Here is a 20634-nt window from a genome sequence, read left to right on the forward strand (position 1 = left end):
AGCTCACTGCCTGGGAGGTGAGCCTCCAGAACCTTCTGAAGTCCCTGCTTCCTCTACCCCCCAAACGTTAGGATCACCCCCTTTCCAGCACGGTTTCTACTCTTTAAAACAATATTTATTTAACTATTGCTACACGTTCATTCCACATGGCGTACTTCTGTATTACAGTTGGCCATTTCTGTTTCTCTTGTGAGGCCCTGTAAAATGCTTTGGGGGAAACTAGTAGGGTACAGGTGACCCGTGGATGTCGGGAGTGTTGTCTGTGTTCCGTTGGCCACTCTCCCCGATGAGCCGCCAGTTTTCGTCTGTTTGTTTCTTGCATGATTATATTTTCCTGCCCACTCCCCCTTTCCCACCCCATCACCCCTGAATTGGCCCCAGTATGGAATTGAAGTCCATTTCAAAATATTTGTGATATTGTTTGAGGAAGTTTAACTTTTTGCTTTATTAAAAAAGAGCAGTTAACCTCTCACCCTAAATTTAAGGGCTTTGCTTTCTCTCCTCATTGGTCGGGGTGGAGAGCTGTTGTCCCGACACAGGCGTTTGTACGCAGCCCCAGCTGCTGTGTCGCGATGTCATACTTATGTCGCACAGTATGTCTTTCTTACCAGCGTTCCTGCAATGATGAAGAGACGGTCCTGAGGGGGGAGGCCCAGGACAGGGCTGGGCTCAAAGCAGAGTAGTTTCAAGTGGACTCAACACAAGTGAGCTCTGGCTGTGCTCAGTGAACCTCCTTCGGGGCGTCCTAGCAAACGGGCTGAGCTGGTCTTTGAACATTAGGAATCTTGCAGTTTCCACCCCCAGGGAGGACCCAGCACCGACACATTCTGAGTTTCCCTGGGTCCTATGGGACCTTGTCACCAGATTACCCGCAGAAAGTTGGACACCTGCCTGGAGACGCCCTGATTGGTTCTCAGGCGAGGTCTGTGCACTCTTGGGGGGTCAGGGTCTGGGAAGATGGCTTGGGTGCCACCTGCCTGTGCACCGAAGGCAGCTCTCGGGGTCGTCACCATCCCTGGCCAGTGGGTGCAGCTGAGCCTGTCAGCCTGCGAGCAGGTCGCGTCTCATACTGGCCTTGGGGTGGGTGGTGAAGTGCAGGGGAGGGTGCACGCACACAAAGGGAAGGAGAAATCGTGCTGTAGGAAGAGTGCAAAGATGCCTGGCTGAGGAAGGAGCTCACGGCACAGGCAGCTGTCACTGACGTTCATTTTCACTGGCTGTCACTGGTATAAAACAGAAAACGTGGGGCCTGGGGTGTTGACAGCACAACATACCCTGGGTCCTGCTGGTCTCCAATCTAGACGCGTCTGCGGGCAGCTCAGCGAGCGTGGGTCCTAGAGCAATGCCCTTGGTTTTGCCTGCAGACGCCCATCTCAGGAAGTCCTGCCTGAGGTGGGACGGCTGCCCTGTGTGGGACAGACGGACGCCCCACCTCCATCCTTCCCAGCCTGCCTTCCTCCCCAGCATCACCCCACGGGTGGCTCTCTACCCCGCTGCCCATCACAGTTACCAGGAGTTTTGGACACAAGGCCCATCTGCGTCCTGACCCAGACTAGACACAGTGCATGCTGGGCTCTGGGCTCAGGACACTGGCTCCAAGGCGGGACCCTCAGGGGCTGCAGGCAGGAGGAGCCAGGGGCTTGTTACCAGCACTTTCTGTATCCCGGAGGGGCACCGGCTCCAGCCTGTACAGACCCAGACCCGAAACGCCACTCCGCCACTTAGGAACTCTGCGACTCGGCCCCTCATCTGCAGAATCGGGCAGGGCGTCTCCCTCAGAGCAGTTGGGGTGAGGGCACCGTGCTGTAGCTCAGGAGCTGGCAGAGCACATGCCCAGAGTGGCAGCCCCCTCTTTTTTTTAATAGTTCCATTCCTGTGAAGCCCAAAGACTTCGCACAGCCCCATGGCAAGAAGCATCTCTCTGCTGGTTCATTTCCAATGCACTTGCTTGCTTTCTGGGTGTCTGTCCGCATGACAACCTTCCCTTATCTGCCGAGTGGTCAGTCTACACATACTCCCAGACATGAGGTGTCTGCAGCATCTACTCCTGGCCGACCTCCAGCCTCTGGACAGAAACTGCCACATAATTATGAGGTATTGTAGCTGCTGCTTTTGTGGACTGACGGATCTGGAATTAAATTTATTTTAGCTTCCACTGCTGGAGTCAGGACAGCTTGATCTCTCTCAGGAAGTCTTCAAGTGCTGCTTTTAATATTTTAGACAAGCCTCTGGCTCTTTAGATTGGCTTCTGCTCTTAGAACTGGGTGTTACTGTATTAAGTGCCTCAGGAGGGGTGCAAGAGGGACAGAGAAGCAAAAGTAAGAAGCACTTTCGAAGGGCACTCTGTTGTGGGTTGAACTGTGTTTCCCTAAAAGATATGCTGATGTCCTGACCCCCAGCACCTGAACATGTGGCCAATTTGGAAAGAGGGTCTTTGCAGATGTAACTAGGTGAGATGGGGTCACACTGGAGTAGAGCGGGCCCCTGATCCCATGTGACTGTCTCCTTATCAAAAGGGGAAGTTTGGGGACAGACACGCCGCAAACGGGGAACGCCATGCGAGGATCAAGGCAGGGATGGGGTGATGCTTCTACAAGCCAAGGAACGCCTGTAACTATCACCAGTGTGTTCCCACATCCCCCCCAGCCTAAGCAACCATGAAATGACTCTCTCTATAGGTTTCCCTGTTCTGGACTTGCATATAAACGGAATTGTGTAATATGTGGGCTCTTGTGCCTGGCCTCTTTCACTTACCATAATGGTTTCAAGGTTCAGTACTTCGTTCCTTTGTTATGGCTGCACCGTATTCTGTTGTATGAATAGACCTCATTTAGTTTATCCATTCGTCAGTGAAAAGGTGGGTTGTTTCCACCGTTGGCTCTTAGGAGCAATGCTATTATCAAGAGTCACATACAAGTGTCGGTGCAGCCATATGTTTTCATTTCTCTTGGGTTTATACCCAGGAATGGAATTGCTGCCCCTGCGGTAACTCTGTGTTTAACTTTTGAGGAACTGCCACCCAGTTTTCCCAACGGGCTCACCAATCTACTCTCCACCGGCAGTGTGTGAGGGTTCCAGCTTCACAGCCTCTCCAGCGCTTGTTGTCTGTCTGTTCATGTTAGCCATCCCAGTGGGCGTGGGGTGGTATCGTATTGTGGTTTGGATTTGCGTTTCCCTGGTGATTAATGGTGTCCCCCATCTTTTCATTGCTTTTTAGCCATTTGTAAATCTTCCTCGAAGAAATATCTATTCATATTCTTTGCCTGTTTTTAAATTGGGTTCTGATTTCTGTTGGCTGACGAGGAATGAAGACGGCCTTTGGCTTAAACAGGACTTTTCATGGCTATAGTCTCTGACATGTGCAATGTTAGGAGAACATTCTGCTGAATGAGTGGGTGAGAGGATACAGTGGTTCAAAATCAGGAGGCAAAATGGCAGACAGTGGTATATTTGGGACGTGGTGACCCTGGTATGTATGTTTAAGTTCACTTTAACACTTTTGTTTTCACCTATCGTGAGGAACTTTTTCTTGATAAACACAAACCCCAGGTTCTCTTCTTAGTCAATCACATGGGTACATTTTCACCTCGTTAATGAAACAAAGAGAGGGGAAGGGGAAGGTCGGAGGGCGTTTCCTCAGTTACTGAAGAGCTGGAAAACGGAAAGAGGAAACAGGTGAAGTTAGTTAGTGGAGCTGGAAGTGAGGAATGAGAGAAGGAGGGTGTGGAAGGGCACGGGAGGCTGAGGCGTGTGGGATTTCAGGGGGCTGGGGGGGATGGGGGGCTGTGGAAGAGGTCCCTCTACCGAGTAGGGTGCCCAGCTGTCTGGGTTTGCCTGAGACGCAGGGGCTTCTTGGAGCGTGAGACTTTCTGTTTTGAACTGGGACAGTCCTGGGCACAGTGGGACGAGTTGGTCACCCAAACCACTGGCCAAGGAACTACTGGTTGGTTAGTTACTAACTGTTGTTTGGAGGCAGTTGGGGGCAGGAAAGGGGAGTGAAGGAGTCCTAGGGTGGGACAGGAAGTTTGGCTTGGCAGCCATTAGTGACATGGATTTGAAGCTCCAGGGTGTGTAATTCTGGGGGGACCTTGACCTCACCCATTTGTTCTAAGGAAGCATCCACGAGCAAGTGCCTAATTGAGAGGGTAGGACTTGAAAGAAGGCAGGGGATGCTGAGGAGAACCACAGAGCAAAACAGGGCAGGAAGCCCCTGCTAAGACAGCAGGCTTTCTTTTAGCCTTTTAGACGAACGTACCCGTCCCCCTAAACCAGGGCTGCCTTGAAGGGCAGAGACTTTGCCCTTCCTCTGTGTGCTCCTGTCACTTGTGTGCCTGGGACACGACACGTGTCCAGTATGTGTTTGTTGAATTAAATCCAGGCGAGAGGAAGCACATTAGGTGTCTGGTGGAGACGCTAAGGTTATGGGTATTTTCAGCAAGATCGTCATAACGTGATTTGAAGATATCACTGCGGATACCAGACACACACACTCAAAGTGTGGATTTGCTGAATAAAAGCAAAGCATCCTGTTGTATCTGGGTTCGGGACTCACTCTCAGGGACCTTTCAAGCCAAACGTGATTCAAATAGAGCAAATAAGCCGAGGAAACCGCTTGTTTGCCCACAGTAAGTTATCCTGAGCTAATGTAGGGATGGGGAGAAAGAGGGGTCAGGAAAACAGTGTGTATCAGCCAGACTGTCGGGGGGTAGCAGTGACCCCACATCTCAACAGTGAGCAATGACAGGTTTGTTTCTCTCTCAGTCTGTGTATCCGTCGTGCGCAGCTGTGACTGGGTCCATGTCCTGTTTGTTGGGGGACCCAGCCCTTATCTGAGTCCTAGCGGTCAGAGGGACCCTTTATGGGCTCTCAGGCCACACCAGAGCTCTTAAAGGTTCCCCTGGGAAAAGCAAGCCACGTGGCCAGGCCTGACGTGGGCGGGGGCTGCGTGGGAACGCCACCGGGAGGCCGTCACACCAGCTACCGTGCATGAGTGTCTCCGGGCTCCACTGTCAGCCATGCCTGTGACACCCTACAGGTGTCACACAGCTTGGTGGTAACACAGCAGCACAATCCAAGCACAGCTATCTCCTCTCAGAATTCCAGTTTCGGGAGACAGGCAGCATGACACATAGCAGGGAAAGCAAAGTAAAGCAAAAATGCAGTCTGAGTTGGGACCTTTGACCTCAGCCGGTTACGAAACGTCTAGCTAACAAGCTGTCCAAGTCATAGAATGTTACAGATAATTCTAGACCAAGGGTAGTTGACTCCCCTGCCCTTGGATAACCAAAATCCAACTGATTGCTTCTCCGTTGACTTTAAATCAAAACCGGATTCCTGCTTAAAGGGGACGCTCCAACTTCTGACTTCCCATTTCCCTTCTCAAAGGCACCTGCTGTTTTGACCCTAAAAATCCCACCATGAACAACCGAGGGACCCCTTAAGCGTGTCATGTTCTCTCTGTGCGGGCTTCCCCATCTTTACAGTGAGGTGCTGGAGGCACCCAGTGTTCTTAATTTGGGTACATTTCAGTCACCCCATTCTCAGCCTGAGAGTCTGACCAGTAGTTCTCGAGGGGAGTCTGTGTGTGTAAAAGGTTCTCGTGTTCCCCCAGGCCAGGAGCGGACTTAGCCATAGGATTTTCACTTGATCTGCCTTCCGGCTCCCACCCGCCGGGGTGGCTCTGGGCCCCTGTCTGGCTCCGCCGTGGTGAACCACAGGATCAGAGTGAAGGAAGCCCAACAAGCAGACGGAGGGTGTCATTTCTTCCCGTCTCCCTACCCGGCCTCGGATGATGCTCAGTGTGACGCTTCCGGGGAGATGAGGCACCTGCTAGTCCACATTCCGTCTCCTCCGTTTGCTTTCTGGTCCCCAATCACACACGGTCTGTCCCCAAACACAGAGGGGTCTGTGCCCAGCACAGCTCTTGGCACATGGGGCGTGCTCACAAAAGGAGAGCAAATTTACCATCGTGGTGCGTATTATAGAGCTTCCCAGTGGCTTGCCTCTTCTCCGGGCTGTCCCCCCCGGTCTTGCAGCCCCTTTGCATCTTTCACATGTCCTAGTCTCAGTCATTAATGACTAATCTCTGCCTCCTCGGCAGGGCCAAGCAGGTGTGGAGAGGCAGCGTTGGGTCCCCTCACACGGCAGTCCGTGGTTCGTTCAGCATGTGTATCAATTAGCAAGTGGATGGTACGCTGCTTGGTCACCAACTTATGGATGGTTGGTGGTCAGGCTCCCGGGCAGCTCACCGTGGCTCCTTCCTAGAGAGGGTGGCGGAGCAGACGTCTCTGGAAATGAGAATGTACTTAGGACCTGACTCCGAGTAGAGGGGCAGCGGAGAGTGAGGAAGGGACCGGAAGAATCTAATCAAAACCGTAGTTATTAGTGTGCTGATGATTTAATTTACGGAACCCAGCACTGGGCTCCCTTGTGTAAAATTCTTTTTCATCAAGTCCTAGGAAGGCTCAGCCCTATGGGGAGTTCAGTGGAAGGGCCCACCAGGACCCTACCTGCCTCAGTATCCCCAACACCATCTCTCTATTAAATGAAAGCTTTAATGAGTGGTAGCTAGTCTCCAAGGCGTGAGGAGAGGACTCACAATGACTAAAACCAGTGAGGCCAGGCAGGCCTGCGCGTGTGTTGTCACTGAGTCCTCTCAGGTCCCGTGAGGCTGTCATTGGTCCCTTTACAGATGGGAGGAGTCTGGGTGAGTCTGGGTGAGAGCTAGAGAGTGGGGAACAGGTTCAAAGTCTGGTCGGAAAACCAGTGGGTTCTCCGCCCCCCCTCCCCCACCCCCTCCGGGTAGTACTGACTCATGTTTAAATAACTACGTTATATTCAGGTAAGAAGGTAAAGAAAAAAGCCTACATGGTGAGTGATTCCATTTATAAGTAGTGTTGAGAATGGGCAAATCCACAGACGGAAAAATCAGTGCTTGCCCAGGGCTGGGGAGAACTCAGGGGAACAGGTAGTGGCTGCTCGTAGGTACAGGGTTTCTTCTGGGGGTGATGGAAACGTTCAGAAATCGATTATGGTGATGGTCACGCGTCTCTGTGAATGTATCGTGTGCTTTAAATGGGTGAGTTGTTTGGCACATGGAGTCTGTCTTAATACAGCTGTTAAAAAAACAAAAGGAAAAAAAAAGCAAGCCTGTTAGTTTCCCGGGTCTGCCGTAGCAAAGTACCACAAACGGGGTGGCTTAGAAGAACAGAAATTTATTGTCTCACAGGTTTGGGGTCAACAGTCTGAAACGGAGGTGCTGGCAGGGCTGTGCTCCCCTGACGAGCTGGGCTCTGTTCCAGGCCTCTCTCCTTGCCATGTAGACGCCGTCTTATCCTGTGCCTCTTCCCTCTGCGTGTCAGTGTCTTTGTCTAAATGTCCCCTTTTTACAAGGACGCCAGTCACTTTGGATTGGGGCCCAGCCTAATGACCTCTGCAAAGAGCCTGTCTCCCCATAAGGTCATATTCTGAGGTGGTGGGGGTTAGGGCTTCAACATGTCTTTTTCTTTGGTGGTGGTGGGGGGTGGTGGTGTATCATTCCACCCACAACAGCAAGGAAGAGTGTAATACACACTGAGAGACTTCTTTCAAAATTGTCAAAATGTTTCCTAAGTTTCAGTGTTTATTCCATTTTACTCAACATGTAATCCCGTGAAGTAACAAACCTGGATTGAGGAACCTTCCTGTTCGTCCTGAGTTTCACAGGGAATGTCCCGCGGTGTGGGGACAGGCCAGCCTGTGCTCTGTCCTGTGTAGCCAGCTGGGCCTGGGGCTCCCGCTGTCCTGACTGCCGAGCTCAGGGAACAATCTGTGCAGCCGCTGTGGACGTGGGCACGGGAGGGAGCGGTGGGGGCTGCAGACCCCTTGCTGTGAGGGGTCCTAGGGACGCCTAGGTGTGGCCAGTGATGGCCCCACTCTTAGTGGCAGCCCAGTTTCCCCAAGCTGATCAATTACTGGAGGGTTGTTTTTGTTGTTGTTTTATCTTTATTTTTTTTTAAATCAGAGTTGAGAATTTTTCTGTTGTGGATTCCTTGTTCCATCCGCCCCCGGCAGCCATTTGTGGGAAAGAAGGGAGCCTTCTCTCCCGGGCTGGGGTTCCCATCCTACCAGGCCACTGTCCAGTCCCCTCAGCGCCTTCAGAGCGCCACCCGCCTACCAGCACCTCAGCCTCACGGCACCTGGAGAAACAGGTCCTGTCCATCCTTTCCTCAGGATGCCCCGTCGCCCATTGCCCACTACCTGACAAACTCTGACCCAGCCTGCAGCCCTCACCAGCCAGCTCAGCGCCAAGTGCCCCGTGTCTCGAGCCCCCGGACGCCTGTCTGTCCAGCCATCACCAGATGTGCTGAAGCTTAGCGCCCGTTTCCACAGTGGGGTCACAGTTTCTCCAGGCGGCACCTGGCTCTCACTGGCTGGCGGCTTCCCCAGCAGGGCTCAGGAAACGGGGGTCAGGGGGTTGATGAAAGGAGGTGGCAGCATTACCCGCACCCTTTCGCCAGCCCTCGTGCCCCTCCTGATGTGCCTCACTCCTGCGCCAGGGGTTCCTTGGGCATCACAGTTCTGCTCCAACCCCAGACCTGCCCCAGAAGTGATGCAGGTCTGTGTTTCTAGAGTTTTTTTGTTGTTTACCTTCCTCCATTTCCTACCTTGCCTTAAGGTTCCGAATCTCTGTGGCTCTCTCCCATGGCAATTGTCATAGCATGAGATGCCCAAATGGGGCTCCTTTAACACCCGGGTCACACATCCTTAAAATGGACTGCATTACTTCTCAGGTAGTTGGTTCCCATCAGCTCCCAGCCCCAATCACCTCCGTAAAACTCAGAGCTGACACGCGGCATGCAGTGTGTGCCAGGTAGTGTCGTTCTATATAGTTAGCACATAGTGGTGTATCTGTGTGTGTCTGTGTGTGTACACACATACGTACTGGTTTAATCCTGACAGCAGCCCGGTGGGTGGGGTACATACAGTTATTATCAACCCCATTTTACAGATGAGGAAACCGAGGCATAGAGAGGTTCAATGACTTGCCCAAGGTCACGGCGCTAGGAAATGGCAAAGCTGAAATTTGAACCTGCAGAAAAGTAGCCGCAGTTTACAAGGACAAGTGAAGACCTTTCTCCTTCGCAGCAGCTCAGGGAGATGAAGCCAGTTTGTCTGAGAGAAGACATGCTTCGGGGCGTTGTTACAGCAGACAATCTGGAGGAAAAAATTGTTTTGTGCACCAGTGTGATTTGTGTTGATTTCAATTAAGTCAGGAAGACTGGTTCGTGTTAAGCCACAGCCTGGGCTTCTGCCACCTGGGCAGCCCAGAGCCTTCTGTTCAGCAGTGCCTTTGAGGCGGTTTTAGGTCACACATGTTTAGAACTGGAGCACCTGTGAGACGAGCCACGCTCAGCCCATCAGCGTTCGGCTGTGGGTGAGCCAAGCCTGGCTTGTGGCTTAAAGGGAAGATAGTTGTTGTGAGTCTTCTAGAGCCTTCTAGAGAGTTCCAGGGCCTTTGGAGGAGCAAGTACTAGGTAGGGAGCCTTGCAAAATGCGAGGACCCTCCAGTACCTCTTTTTCTTAACCTGCTCCTGCTTCTCCCTCAAGCTCTCAGCCTCAGCCTCATTCCTCTCATGACGCTCTTTTTCACAGCTTTCTTCCCAAGCATCCACTTCCTTCTGGAAGCTTGTATGGTGTCTGGTGTCTGGACCACACCGAGTGCTGCTCCCACCCTCAGTCTGCTTGTTCCTTGTCTCCATGACTTCCCTCCAGCCCAGGACTGAAGTCCACGAGATTGGGGGGATCTCTGGCTTCTGTTTCTCCAGTGCCCCATAGTTGGGGGTTCCGTGAATATTCGTCGTTAGGAGAGGGACCACCAAGAGCTGGAGCGAGAGCTGAGGTCGCCGCGGAGAGGGAGCTTTGTGTTAACGGGGCAGCCCGTCTTGTCTTTAACTACAAATGAAAAGGGAAATGGGGGCTTCCCAAGTGCCAAACTATTCCTACTGAAGGGGAGCTCACTGGCCCCCTACGTGATGGGCTCCTATTTCTCCGTCTGATGAGCTTTCTCCTGGGTTGGCCATTGAACTTGGATGAGACGTTCAGATAGAGACTGTACAGTGTTCAAAATAGCATGTGCTCCCCCAGAGCTACGAAGGGGGCCCAAAAAGTGAACAGGATGGAAGCTTGAGGACCCCATGGCAGTAGGTGCGGGAGAGTCTTTGTGACTGGCCATGCTGGGAGTGGGCTCAGAGAAGACCCTGAGAGGAGCCGCGGCCCATGGAGGCTTGGACAGGCAAGTGCCCACGGGTGTGTGTGTCTTACATACCCCATCAGTGCTCCTCTGTGTGCATCCTCGTTTGGGCTGAATGGCACATGTGTCCCCCTCTGTCCTCTGCTCGCTGCACTGTGCACAGCCTGGGGCCATGTGGACTAGCCCAGCTAGCTTTCCAGGAGGCAGGGGCTAAGCTCTTCCTCATCAGGTGCAGGAGTCAAAATCAAGGGCACCTGGCCCTCTCGGCACCCAGCTGTGTGGCCTTGGTCAGGTCACTACCCAGTTGAATTTCACTTGATTCAAGAGCTTACATGCGTATTAGCTTATTTGATAGGATGGTGATAACTCCGTGGGTGGGCCAGCGACATGCTGCAAACACAGAGGCAGCAACACGTGCCTGTACGGTCCGAGCACGTGGCACTTCTTTGGGTGGAGGACCCTGTTCCCCATTCAGGGAGCGTGAGGCCTAGGAGGAGTCTCCACATGAAGGTCGTAAGACCTGCCAGAGTCCAGAGCTGGGCTGTGAAAAATGGAGAAACTGTCACCCTTTGGGCGAGTTAGTTTGGTTTTGGTTCCCTGCCATTAAAACCAGGGCACGAGACCTCAGTGATTCCAAGTGTCTGTGCCATCTAGGAGTTCCGCCGGGATGGAGGTATCTGGTGAGTGGGTGGGTGGAAAGCGAATCTAAGTCAGTCTGGCTGTTCAGCATTTGTCTCGGTACTTTGGTAAATATTGGTGGCTTCCAGTGCTAGAGGTGGATGAGGCCACATACCCCCACCCCGCCACCCGCGTTGGTACTGGGTGATAGGCTACAATAAAAGGAAATCTTAGCCCAGAGTTTGCCAACCCCCTACGGACACTTTTAGGCAGCAGATACAACCTTGTAGCTCAGAGGAAGTCTCTCTGCTGCCCTCGGCAGTCACTCTGAGCAGATCGCAAAGGTCTTCTTGGGACGGGAGCGGCCATCCCCAGAGGAGAGTTCACCCGCAGGCCCTCTGAGGCAGAGGAGGCAGGACCGTAAGGCATCCCTCCTGGCCTCCAGGGCTGCAGTGTGTGGTGGGGGTGCTGCCGGGCTGGCCGACGCTGCAGCTGGTTTATTCAGGGGTGCTGCAGCCTGTGCCGTCCTCCCGGGTCAGCAATTCCCTTGAACACCACTCATCTGGCCAGTGAGAAGCAGCCCTCATACTTCCTGAGCTGACGCACAAGCCATCTGGTATCGATTCAGTAAGGGTGTTTGAGGTGCCAGGTAGCCTCTTCGGCAGTTCACTTCCCAACTGGGATCTTGGAGAAGCTACCAGAGTGCCCCAGTGTATTGGGTAGAGTCAGTGGGCACAGAAATGCCGGCCTGGAGCTATTTGTAGGAATGGGTTCCGAAGTCAAGTATCGCGGCATTGACATCCCCGTACATCTCAGATGCTGCTCCCAGTGGATGGCCAAGCCAGTGCCATGCCAACACCACGCCATGCCCCCTCTTCCAGGCTGCCCAGCTTCCAAGTGAAATATGAGTGCCACCAGGAGAGCCAGGAGCCGGGCACTGAGCCCAGGGGACACCTCTTGTTTCAGTGTCTCAGCAGTTGTGCTGGCCCAGCCACAGGACTGAGCACAGGGACGGCATCGCCACCTACAAAAGGAGGGAGGATAAAGGCTTCCCCGAGCAGCTGCTCTCCGTCCACAAGTTTGCACGTGGGCCTGTGGGTCCCTTTGCTGTTAGGGCTATGGCTGCATTCCTGCAGTGGCGCCTCGTCACAGGGACCCGCTTGGCACACAGCATTTGATTTTGGGGATTGTGGCTGAAGATGAGGTGGGATTTGGCTGAGGTTTTGTGCTGGATTCCTGGGACGCTAAGAAATGTAACCCAGGTCTGTGACACAGGAGCCAGCGGGTAGAGGCACTTCCTCTTCCTCTTGTGTGACACGTGCTTCTAGGCTCCTATGTCACTGACACAGCTGAGGTAAAGCTGGGTCTAGTTTGCGATTGTCCTGCCACATTTCCCGCGTCATTTGCAGTTCTTTGAAGTTACTGCTTTGGTTTGCTGTGATTCACTGACACCACGAGGCAGGGCTCCATCAGAGTATACCTGACGTGCACACGTGGTTGGCATCTGACCCTCCCCCACTGCTGCAGAGGCGGTCTTTGTGCAAAACCTTCATTTGCATTTCAGATTTGCTTTGGGGTGGACCCCTGAAAAGGGAACGACCAACTTCTAGAGTATGAACATAGTCCTCTAATTCTTATTTATGCAGGTTCTCAGTAAGCCTGTGCCACAGGAAAGCCAGAAGATACAAATAAGCAAAAGTAAATTAATTAAAGTGGATGGGGGCGTGACCCTGTTAGAACAGTGAGGAATGAAGAAGCCAGGCTTTGGAGGGAAGGTACCTGTGATTGGGCCTGGCATTGCCACGGCTGTAACCTCAGTGACTTAGCCTCTCTGAGCTACAATTTCCTTATTGACAAGATAGATAGTATTTTACCCATGTCCTTGTTGTGCAGGTTGAGATAGCCTATGGAAGTGCCCAGCACTAAAAACACACTCAGAAAATCAGTTCCAGGACAGAGGCAGGGTCATCACCTACAGATGCCACGGAAGCCTCCTGGGGGTGGAGAGGGACCCAGGAGAACTCTGGGTAATAGCTCTGTGCAGGTCTGAGAGGTTGGAAGGTTGGATGGCTGTAGGCAGGCTCTCAAGGACCTGGCATACTGCCCTGAAGAGCTTGAGTTTGTCCTGTAGGTAGCACGGAGCTAGTGTTTTGATTTTGCTTTGTCTTTTTCAGTCTTGTGAGGATGCTGAGAATAATGCTCAAAAAGCAGGGTTCAGGAAGGTTGACGAGCAGGGGGAGTCAGAGGGATGTGCCACAGACAGGAATGTTCCCGAGATCTGCAGGCTGGGCCAACAATGGTTCCGCCTTTACTGACGTCTTCGATCTGCTGGTGCTTCTCCTTCAAAAGAGGTGACCTCCCTTCTCCAAGGAGAGCCAGAAGAGGAAGCATAAACCTAGGGTGCAGTGGAGATTTTGGAAGCGAGAGTAAATGCAGGGGAAAACAGTAACCGTATTTGTGGTTGGGAGTTTGCAAGCTGAAGCAGAGTTGTTTGTGCTGCTAAGTCTCAAACTGGAGATGCAGGATTGCTGGCAGTCAGACCTGCAAAAAAGCCCCTCACACCCCATCCGTCATTTCCAGGTGCTAGTTTCCTAATGTAGCAAACCTTTGAACACTTTGGATGGTGGAGCCCATTTCCCTGGCATTTCCAGCTATTCCAAGCCAAACTACTTAGGAGTTTTTTTCTTCAGGCTTGTTTGTATGCTTTGGAATAAAGCACACAGATAATAAAGCAAGCCCAGCTAACCCAGCAAGGCTCCAGAAACAGCAGGACAAAATATTGTGATTGGCTCGGTCTCTTGGGAACACCTGTACCTGTGCCCGGGGACTGGCTGCAGGATGATGGCCTTCACTCATCACTTCATGACACCTTCTTTTTGCTAAACCACGAATTTATGCTAGTACTGCCCTCCAGTTCCAGAGTAATTCCACACATCCCAAGCGCATGCTTATTTTTGCCCAAATGTTTGCCCATCCGTTATCCCCACAACAGCCCTGGGAGATGTACAGAGCCAGTGTTTTCACTCAGATTCTTTTCTCAGAGGAGCACCTGACATTCAGAGAGATGACTGAACTGGGCTATTCTCACAGAATGTTTGTGTTCAGGCCTGAAAGGACCTGAAGGGACCTCAGGTGACACATTGCTCATTCTGTAGATGACAAAACAGTGTTCCAGCTTAAGGTGACTTTGTCAGGTAATCAGCTGTGTGGAGCCAGAGCTGGGACCAGACCTCACCCTGTGCCCAGAGAGATCTTGCCACCATGCCATGCCTCTGCTGTCTCTGCTCTCAGAATGGACCCTTGGATGAACAGTGACTGCCCCTTTCTGTGCTGGGCTGAACGTCACCTTAAGAAAGCCACAGAATCCCAACCCCATTCCAAGTGTCCCAAAGACCAGACTCTTCCTCAGTTGCCTCTTTTGTCCATGACCCTTGGTGGACAGCCATGTGACAACGTCCTTTCGTCACCTCCATGAAGCCTTCCCGCATGCTTCATCCACGTCGTCTTTTCTACCTTTCATGTCCATCACCCCAACCGGAACCACAAATTTTCCAGCCAAATCATCTCATAGTATCAAAGAATAGATTCTTTAGAGAATCTGCCTCTGCTTGAACACCTTCAGCAACGGGTCACTCGTTGTGTTTCAAAGCAACTCTTCCATTGCTGAAGAGTTGAAGTCATTAGTACATTTTCTGTCATAGTGACCAGTGCAGGGTTCTGAAAAGGGGACCCTCATTTTCTCCTAACGACCCAAATCGATTTTCCTCCCAACCAGCTTGCACACCCCTTAAGGCAGTGTGTTAAGGGCTGACCCAGGATTTGGGAAGACACACAGACACCTGAATGACTGTCATGGGGGAAAGTGTGTTATAGCACAAACCTGGAAGCAGGAGGCCAGCAGGCCCTGCAGGACCCCATGGGGCGACTCAGGCGGCACAGGAGCTGAGGAAGATTGGGGGCGGGCCTTTACAGAGGTTCCCTCAGGAAGGACCGGATGAGGCAAGGTGTGCAGGCTTAGGACCGGTGAGTCTGAGTCATATCCGTGGGCTCTGGGTGCAGGGACTGTCCCTAGTTGTCTGATACCTGCCTGGAGGTGGTTAGGGCAGGGGGATAGGAGTCCAGGTGTGAGAACTGATAGAGGAGGTGAGGGGGTGTGGGCTCTGGATTGGTTGGTCTGCATGTGAAAGGAGGGTCCCAGGTAAGCAGCAGTTTACTACTGAGAGGGACTAGCTGATCTGGGAGGGGCAGTCCCTCCAGGGTCGGCAAGACCCCCCTCCCATGTCAAAGCTTCAGAATTCCAGAAAATAAGACATGGTTCATACGGGGGGGGGGGGGGGGGCATGTTGCCTTCCGAATGTTTGCAGGTTGTCTGGTCAGGCTTGGGGGACCAGGGTTTCAGAACTAGGGTTTTAATGGGTATTTCACAAGCAAAGCCTCTTGGAAGGGCCTTAGCCATCATTGTCACCAGAGAGAACCCTGCTTTCTCTGCATGCCAAGGGTAGGGGTCCCCCAGGGAGTCCAGGTTTCTGAAGCCACCATGTTGTTTTCCTCCAAAGGTAGCTGGCCTTTGCCTGAAGGGACATGGGGACAGTAGAGCACAGGGCTGTGGTGGCCAGAGGACCTCGAGCCCAAGTTCCATCACCTGCTTCATCATCGGCCTCTGCTGCCTTCATTCGCCCTGCTGCCTGTCTTTTTAAAAGACCTGACTCAGCCCTCCCTCCTGCTCACTTGCTTGTGGAGTAAGGAGGTGCCTCCCGAGCAGCCCCAGACACAGGTCGTAATGACAGTTTGCTGCAGCCCGTCACTGAGGGGACCTGCTGGCGCGCTGCCTGTGTTTGGAGCAGCACAGCAGCTCTAGCCAACAAGACTGTCGCCTGCGCTGGCTCAGGCCAGCTCGTGCTGTCTGCCGTCCGCTTGTTGCACGGCTTTGGGGACTGGGAACTCACGGAGCCTGGTCTCCATCTGTTGCAGGCGTGCAGCGGCAGCAGCTCGGAGAGCAGCCAAACCCTAAAAGTCGCCCGGGCTGGAGGGACTGGGAAAGCCCTCCTCCCATGGGCCTTTGGAGAGAGGCAGCAGGATTTTGCAGAGCTGGGAGTGCTGTGTGTCTCCCTGTCACCAGCACATTGCAGCCCTGCACTTCTGATTAGCGCCCGGCCAGAGGAGGCCTCTAGGACCACCTGGGGCTGAGTAAGCAGACCTTCCAGAGCTCGATTTCTGAATGCGTGGTGATTGTACATTTGCGTGTGCCGCTTTTCCCGTGTTGATGCTTTGTCTCCTCTGTATGCAAGACGGATGCTGAATTGCTGTGTGGTTCTGCTGCGGGGGGGGGGGGGCTCTTATGAAATTAAACACCCCCAGGAGGAACTAAATGTTCTGTACCTTGAAGCCGTGTGTTTTCTCCTTACGTAACTTTTCTTGGTGATTTAAAGAGAGTAACTCGTGCGGGTGGTATGTATGTGTGTGGGCGTGTTCATCTCTGTTCCTGCTCTGAGTCTTATCCCTCCTCCCCCACCAGCTACTGGGTGAGGTGAGGGGAGCCCCCCCCTTTGAACCTTTCAATCCTGGCTTCAAGTTCCCTCGCTGAAATCTTAGTGGAGATGATATTCCCTGCCTTTGCTCTCCCTTTCCCTGAGTGATCATTTATTACATTTGTCCCACTTGGAAAAGATAGGGGGTGAGGGGGCAGGGGACCTTTGGGCACAGTTTGACCACATACACAAGGCGTCTGGTCTCCTGTGGGAGGGGTGTGAGCTCCAGAAAGCATACTTGTTGCTTTCTAACTTCTGGGGAATACATTGAACAAACAGAGGATAGGAGGAGAGGGAGAAAGGCAGAAAGGGAAGGAAGAGGAGATGGGAGATGCCTCACCCGTGACTGAGGCTTGTTTCTCTGGTGGGGAGCGAGGGGTGGAGGCTGAGACCCGAAGCTGGAACTGTGGGGGAGTCTGCACAGCAATAAGGGGCTTAGCTGCCGGCTGGACGACACAGCCCGCTCAGCCCCACCTCGGCTGACACGGTGCTTTGAGCAAGCCATTTAGTTTGGGGTTTTATTTTGGGGGGTGGGGGTTGCCCTATAATCCCTGTCCCTAAGCCGGGGCGGCACTAGTTACCCGTGAAGAGAACTGCATCTTCGAGTCTGTGATTGGTGGTATTTGCTTCCTGGTGATTGGGAAGGACCTGCAGTGGGGATGGGGGTGTTCTAACAGAAGAAGAAGGCTTGATGCTGTGTTTCTGACTTTCGATGGAAGTGGGCGGAAAAGAGAATGTTAGACAGTGCGAGACTCATGGGGCAGTAGAGAATCAAGCACTGGACGATGGCAGGTTTTCAGCGCCCAATGACAGGCGACAGGGTGCCCTGGAGCAGTTGGGAGAGGGCTGTATGGCGGGGTGGGGGTTCCGTAGGCACCTCCCTGGGCCTGGGGACAACAGGACACAGAATGGTGCTGCCAAGAGGCTTACGTCTGAGTGCAGGGGAAACCCCAGAACATAAATGAAGGAGCTTTTTAGGTGCTGATAGGTGTGAGTAGATAAGAGAAGAGAAAGAGCAGAAGGGAGGGCAGTGGAAGGCTCAGCCCACAAAGCTTCCTCAGAATGTGAGAAACAAACGCAGCGAGAGAGAACCAGTGCCCGTGGGCTCTGGACCTCGGGGCTAGGCTGTCTTCCAACTCAGAACAGCCCAGTTCGCTCACTGACCCAGAGAGGCGGTAACTCGGCCACTTAAGTCCAGGCCTGCTCACCGTTTCAGCTGTTTCCCCAGTTTGCACAGAAACTTCAGGAGGCTAGATAGATCAAAGGTCCCCAGGCTTTTGGTGTTTGTTTCTTTAAGCTGACGTTTGACCTTTGAGACAGGTGTAAACTTTTTATAGAAGAGGAAACTGAAGGTTAATAAGTTCATTCAGTGAACATGCTTGAAAATCTAGGATCTCCAAGACACTTCGTCTTGCTGTACCTGAAGTCCCAGGGCTGAGCTGGGAAGGGAAGCAGGTGCCCTGCAGGGCTGAGGAAGCAAGAAATGGCAGACGAAGGACGCATGGGTGGGCCTCATCCCAGGCCTTGGGCTGCTCCTCAGGGCTGGACTGCAGGTTAGGATGAAAACCAGCTCTTTATTGCGCAGACTTAATGCCTACGTGCCAGGCGCTGGCCATTCCAGGGGAGGGAGACGCTTGGTCTCAGCTCCATGAACTGATGGTCAGGACAGTCAGGGATCCCTGGCATTGGAAGTGATCATTTCGGGATCTCATTTCAGCTCAGCTGTGAGCCAGTGGAATCCTTCCTGGATTTCCCCAACCCTCTCACTCGCACCTTCAAACTACAGACCTTTGTCTTCCTGTCACGTATCCCTCACTCCCATACAATGCGCACACACACGCCAGCCTTGCTCTATCCTTGTCTTGCATCCCCTCAAACTCAGCCCGTGGGCTCGTGCAGGTCAATGCCTCTACCTTCAGTTTTCTGCGGTGTTTGTATTAGGTTGTGTTCAGTTAGTTCGTGCAGATGGATTCAATTGATAACTCCCTGTGGTCAGCCAGGGTTTCCATTTCTTAGAAGGATTCGTCTCCAAATCGCCTTTTAAACGGCTGTCAGCTGTTTATGTTTTGGTAAATATGTGTTGCCTATGTTTTAGGCACCAGGCTCCATGCTTGACATTTTCGTGGATGTTAATTATTTTAATTTCCTTGACACCCCTGGGAGCTCTGCCTTATTTTACACATGAGGAAATGGAGGCTCTGTGACCTTGAATCACTTACCAGGTTGCGTAGCCAGTAAATGGCAAACTAGGGTTCAGATCAGGCCCTCTGAGTCTGAGAGCCCCTCCCACTGCCCCATACGGGCAGGTGGGCAACAGCTGGTATTGAAAACTTACATCTTAGCTGACATCATGGCAAGGTGGCTTAGCAAGGATTTGAAGCCAGACCTACAAGCCAGTGGGTCCTCAAAGGCTCCGTGCGTCCCCAACCTTTCCCGCCCCAAGGTCTCCGTATCATCACACCAGGAGTGGACAGTGCATGCCCGTGAATTCTGCATGCTCTCCAGCAATCCTGTGGTCTGCCTGGAACAAACCTCGCCCAGGAGCATGACAGGCAACAGGGTTCTAGGCTCAGTTACTGATGAGAAGGCTGCGATCCAGTCACAGGCACCTGAAACCCAGGGAGCCAGCGACGTCCCCGCTTTAGCCCCAGAGCCCCTGGGCCCTGGGCTTGGGTATCAGACTTGGGTTTGAAGCTGTGTCCTACTCTTTACCAGCTGGGAACCCGGGCAAATTGTTTCATCTTTCTGAGCCTGATAGTTCGCCTAACGCTGGTAACAGTGAGGCCTCACAGCGCTGGTGTGAAGACCAGTTGACCAAGGGCCAGTTGCCAGCACAGAACAGATGATCAGTGAACAGCACCCGGCTTCAGGTGAGCGGTCAGTTGTGCAATGCCCCAGCTGAGCCCAGCAGGACACCTCTCAAAGCAGTGCCTGGACTTGACGTAGCTTCCGATAGAGTTCTCTAGGTCTTGTCACCTTGGTTATTCGTCAGGAAATCAAGGTAGGAGGGCTTTGGGTTCTGTTGGGTTCCTATAGTTCCCTTTCTGCTGCAGTCCGGCCAGTTTTTTATCTGTCCTGGGCGATGGTCAAGTTCGGTCGCCATCCCACCAGCCCATCCCATGTGGAAAGCCTATCTCTCCCTCCGTCAGTCGTCTGTTATCTCAGTGTGGTTCCCCTGCTGAGACCCTCTTGAAGAGTCACAGGAGCCTGTTTGTATTCTCCCCCTTGGATCAAAAATCCCTTTCTTGATTTCTTTTAGCATCCTTCACCCTAGGCAGGGAGAAAGTAGAAGAAAAACAAAGCCAGACTCGGGTTTTTGTTTTGATTTTACTTTGCAGGCAAGCTATGTGGTGGCATTTTATTGTTTAATGTCTGTTTTTAAGCGAGTCTGCCATCTGCCTAGTAATAATGGCTTCAGCTCGTTAGTCAGCCGTGAGTTAGAGCTTCACTGTACAGATTCAGTAAATAAGAGAACAGACACCGGTGAGGCAGTGGGAGGAGGCGAGCCAGCCCACCGTCTGCAGGCTGCGCCACAATTACCCCACTGCAGTGATGGGGGACTGGCACCTGGGTGGGGGTTCCAGACAGCCCCAGGGGGTAGAGCAGAGCGCCGTGGAGTTGGGGGTCAGCGTTCTCTCCCCGCCCGGTCCTTTTTTTCTTTTGGGTCCAGGGCTCCAGTGGTTTGGGAGTTCCTGGGACAGGCTCTCCCTGCTTCTTGGAGATAAAACCAGACATGGAATCAGGAGTGGGAGAGAAATGAGACAAAGCACTGGGCCTCAGAAAACATTGTCCGGCTTTTTCTTTTCTTGTAACCCATACAGCTCATGTTTTTTGACCTTCCACACAGACATTCTCCTTGATTTGCAAGCTGCCTCGGCTAAGTCACGTTTTCATGACGGGAAGTAAAATTGGGGTGTTCTGAGAGTTCCAAGGTGAAGGGTGACCTGGGACAGCCTGTGTTCGGGAAAAGGTCATGAGGAAACAGACGGCTGGTGATCCTGTCTTAGTGTGGGGCAGTGCCCAGCCCTCCAACAAGTGGGGCCAACCAGCAGAATCTTCCATGAACCATACTGGGTGTGGGGCTCCCTCTCTCAGGAAGGAAACACGATAACAGAACAGGAGGTGTGATGGCTGAACACCTAAGGCTCCTTTTAGATGAGAGTGACACTGACCCTGAGGTCGCCATAGCTCTGGGGATCGTTGAGGTCCAGCCTCTCTAGTGCTGTAGACCAACCACTGCCACCAGACGGTAAATCC

At 52.8% G+C, this 20634-nt stretch overlaps 1 protein-coding gene across 3 annotated transcripts in view; it reads left to right on the top strand.

The window, feature by feature from the left end:
- The window catches only part of PRKAG2 (protein kinase AMP-activated non-catalytic subunit gamma 2), a 189568-nt gene that overhangs the window by 27038 nt on the left and 141896 nt on the right, over nucleotides 1–20634 (top strand). The window contains exon 1 of one of the 3 annotated variants that reach the window (XM_019712808.3): nucleotides 15621–16036. The exons of the other annotated variants lie outside the window; for them this stretch is intronic. The gene's annotated coding sequence lies outside the window, so the exon portion shown is untranslated. Of the gene's footprint in view, nucleotides 1–15620; nucleotides 16037–20634 lie in introns of those variants that run through there. 3 annotated transcript variants of the gene reach the window in all.

The sequence above is a fragment of the Rhinolophus sinicus genome, chromosome 8 (assembly GCF_057876585.1).
Source record: "Rhinolophus sinicus isolate RSI-liver-muscle chromosome 8, RSI-T2T, whole genome shotgun sequence".
NCBI classification, from domain to species: Eukaryota; Metazoa; Chordata; class Mammalia; order Chiroptera; family Rhinolophidae; genus Rhinolophus; species Rhinolophus sinicus.